At 41.1% G+C, this 3,957-nt stretch overlaps 1 pseudogene; it reads left to right on the forward strand.

Moving 5' to 3' along the window:
- The first annotated feature begins 1,131 nt into the window (after positions 1-1,131).
- LOC102869521 overlaps positions 1,132-3,957 on the forward strand; it is a 23,581-nt pseudogene continuing 20,755 nt past the window's right edge.

Consider the following 3,957-nt stretch of genomic DNA (forward strand, 5'->3'; position numbering starts at 1 on the left):
TATCATCCCTAGTCATTGTCCAGCTCTCCAATGCATAACAAGTGATTGTGAAAACTATGGCCTGCATCAGGTACACCTGAGTTTTCAGACTCATATCAGTGCTCTTCAGTGCTTTGGAGAGGTCTCTGACAGCAGACTTTCCCAAAACAATTCTTTTACTTTCCTGGCTGCTGTTTCTGTAATCATGTAATGAAAAAACGATCTTAGCTGTAGAGAAGTAATCCAAAATCCCAGGATAACAAGGTGAAAATGTCAAAACCTACCGCTGTTGAGTGAATTCTGATTCACAGGAATCCTCCATCAAGTTTCCAAGACAGTACATCTTAACTAGAAGGGATTGCTTATCACTTCCCAGAGAACAGCTGCTTGCTTTGAATCAATGACCATTGGGTTAGAAGCACAAACACACTATGTCTCCAAAACTCCACTAAGCAAAATTAAGAAGAATGGGGGGAAAATGTAATAATATTGAATAGATCACAAAAAGAACAAATACTGTATGATCCCATTTACATGAACTATCTTATTAGATGCTGTTGAGTCAGCTCCTGACTTGCAGCTGTGCTATAAAAAGCAGAACAAAATCAGACTCAGGGTTGCATCATGTCTTTCAATCTCTGCTTTGATCAACAATCTGTGCTTCAACCAATTGCTCTGGCCACAGTGTCAGTCAACCTAATTGATCATCTTCCTTCCTTTCTCTGACCCTCCACTTTTCCAAACATCATATCTGAGACTGCCTCCTCCAATGACAACATATCCAAATTATGTGAGACAAGCTCTCACCATCCTTGCTTCTGAGGAATACTCTGGCTTCATGTGTTCCCAGGTATATGTGTTTATTCTTTTGGCAGTTTATACTATGTTCCACGTTCCTCATCACTAACGCCATGCTTTAAAGGCATCAGGTTTCTCTTTATTTTCTTAAGTCACTGTCCAACTTTCACATATATAAAAACAGTTTAAACCCCCTCCCCCATGGATTTGGCTTAGTTTTTAAAGTGACATCATTGTTCTTTATAGTACTTTTTAAAAATTTGGTTTGCTGGTCACTTTCTCCTGCGCTCTCTGCCCCTCGTCAGTCCAGATTGCCCTCTTCTCGTGCAGCCTCAGCTGCATCCATGAGACACAATGGTGAAGGTTGGAGTAAATGGATTTGGCTGCTTTGGATTCCTGATCACCAAGGCTTCTTTTAACTCTGGCAAAGTGGATGTTGTCGCCATCAATGATCCTTTCACTGACCTCAACTACATGGTCTGTATATTCCAATATGAAGTTCAACAACACTGTCAAGGCTGAGAAGCTGGTCATTATGGGAAAGCCATCACTATCTTCCAGAAGCGAGATCCCACCAACATCAATTTGGGTGATACTGGTGCTGAGTATGTTGATGAGTCCACTAGTGTCTTCACAACCTTGGAGAAGGTTGGGACTCACTTGAAGGGTGGTGCCAAAAGGGTAATAATCTCTGCTTCTTCTGCTGATGCCCCCATGTTTGTGATGGGAGTGAACCATGAAAAGTATGACAACTCTCTCAAGATTGTCAGCAATGCTTCCTGAACCACCAACTGCTTGGCTTCCATGGCCAAGGTCATCCATGACAACTTCGGCATTGTAGAGGGACTCATGACCACAGTCCATGCCATCACTGTCAACCAGAAGACTGTGGATAGCCCCTCTGGAAAGCTGTGGTGTGATGGCTATGGAGCTGCCCAGAACATCATCCCTGCATCTACTGGCACTGCCAAGGTCATGTGCAAGGTCATCCCTGAACTAAATGGGAAACTTATCGGCATGGCTTTCAGATGTCCCCAGCCCCAATGTGTCATTTGTGGACCTGACCTGCCATCTGGAGAAAGCTACCAAATATGATGACATCAAGAAAGTAGTAAAGCAGGCATCAGAAGGGCCCCTTAAGGGCATCCTGGGACACACTGAATACCAGGTTGTCGCCTGTGACTTTAATAGTGACACTCACTCTTCCACCTTTGATGCTGGGGCTGGCATTGCTCTGAATGACCACTTTGTCAAACTCATTTCCTGGTATGACAATTAATTTGGCTACAGCAACTGGATGGTCGAACTAATGGTTCACATGGCCTCCAAAGAAAAGACCACCAGCCCCAGCAATAGCACTAGAAGAGAGAGAGAGACCCTTAGCTGCTGGGGAGTCCTTGCCCCAACTGATCCTCCCACTCACTGAAAATCTCACATCCTTGACACAAGTTTCCATCAAATCCCCCTGGAAAGGGGAGGGTCTTGGAGAGCCCATCTTGTCATGTACCATCAATAAAATACACTGTACTCAGCCAAAAAAAAAATTGGTTTGCTTACAAAGTTCATTTACACTGTGTTTCACTCTATTCTTCATTCATATTGTGTTTCATACTATCATTCTCTATCATTCTCATGCCTTATGTTTTCTAAAATTTATCACCACCTGACCTTGCCCATCATTACCTGGTCTTTTCACCCAGGTCCTTCCCATATACAGTATTTGCTACTTTAATTTGATCAATACCACATGTCATTTGATTTTCTGACTTATGCTTCTATAGATATTGATTGTGGGTCCAAGTAAAATGGCCTTGACATTTGAAATCTTTTCTCTTTCATGATATTGCCTACTGGACTCATTGTGATGATTTTTGTTTTCTTTATGTTGAGGTATAATCCACATTGAAGGCTATAATCTTTGGTCATCTGCATTAAATGCTTTAACTTCTCTTCATTTTCTGCAAGTAAGATTATGGCAACTGCTTCAAGTTTTTTATAAGTCTTCCCCAATGCTGTTGCCATGTTGTTATTATGTGTCGTTGAGGCAAATAGGACTCATTTCAACCCTATGAACAGGTCTGTTCCATGCATATAGTCACAATTTAGGGGGTGTGGGTTTTTTTTAAGTATTATAATTAGTAAGTTAAAGTCATATAAAATTCTATCATTTGATCCCTAACTTTGTTTCAATTACGAAAGTTGCATTTTCCAATTATCTTTTTTTGCTTTTAATTTTGCATTCACCAGTTATTACTGCTGCATCTTAATTGCATGTTCAATTTCAGCCTGTATATGTTGGCAGAAATCTTCAATTTATTGATCTTAAGCTTTAGAGAGGGACATCACGCTTAGGAGGGTGGAGGGATGGCGCAGGAGAGGAAGGCCCTCTATGAGGTGAATTGATTCAGTGACTGGGATAATTGGGATGGGAGTGTCAGAGACAGTGCGATTGGCACAGGACAGGGTGGAGTTTAGGGCTGTTGTACATAGGGTCGCTATGAGTCACAAGCGATTCGACACATAACAACAACAACAACAAGCTTTAGTATTTGGTGCATAAATTTGAATGACAGTTTTATTAATAGGTCTTGTCTGTGTACAGGTATTATCCTATTATTGACAGCATTATACTTCATGATTGATACGGAAATGTATTATGATGCTATTCTTCAGTTTGTCATTGCTGGCATAGGTGATGATATTATGGTCTTATTCAGAATGACCAGGACCAGTCATTTCACATCCTACTGCCTGGGATATTGCTCTTTAGCAGTTCTATTGCATTAGAATTATACTCAGTAGTATTCTACTGTTCTTCATAGAGTTTTTTAGAGCCTACTATTTCAGATTAAATGATCCAAGAAATCTGAGTCACTGTATCGAAAGGAATTGGCAGACACAGAAGAATTTCATGAAACAACATATGAGCAAGAGCCTATGGTGATGAAGGAAGAAGTTCAAGTGGCTTTGAAGGAAATAGCAAAAAATAAGGCCCCCGTAATAGATGGTATACCAATTGACGTATTTCAGCTAACAAATGCTGCCCTGGACGTGCTCACCAAGTTGTGCCAAGAAATCTGGAGAACAACCACTTGGCCAACTGACTGGAAAAGATCTATATTTGTCCCCATTCCAAACAAGGGTGATCCAACAGAGAGTGGAAACTATAGAACAATCTCA

The sequence above is a fragment of the Elephantulus edwardii genome, unplaced genomic scaffold (genome assembly GCF_000299155.1).
Source record: "Elephantulus edwardii isolate Elephantulus edwardi_28Jun2011 unplaced genomic scaffold, EleEdw1.0 scaffold00206, whole genome shotgun sequence".
Taxonomy (NCBI): Eukaryota; Metazoa; Chordata; class Mammalia; order Macroscelidea; family Macroscelididae; genus Elephantulus; species Elephantulus edwardii.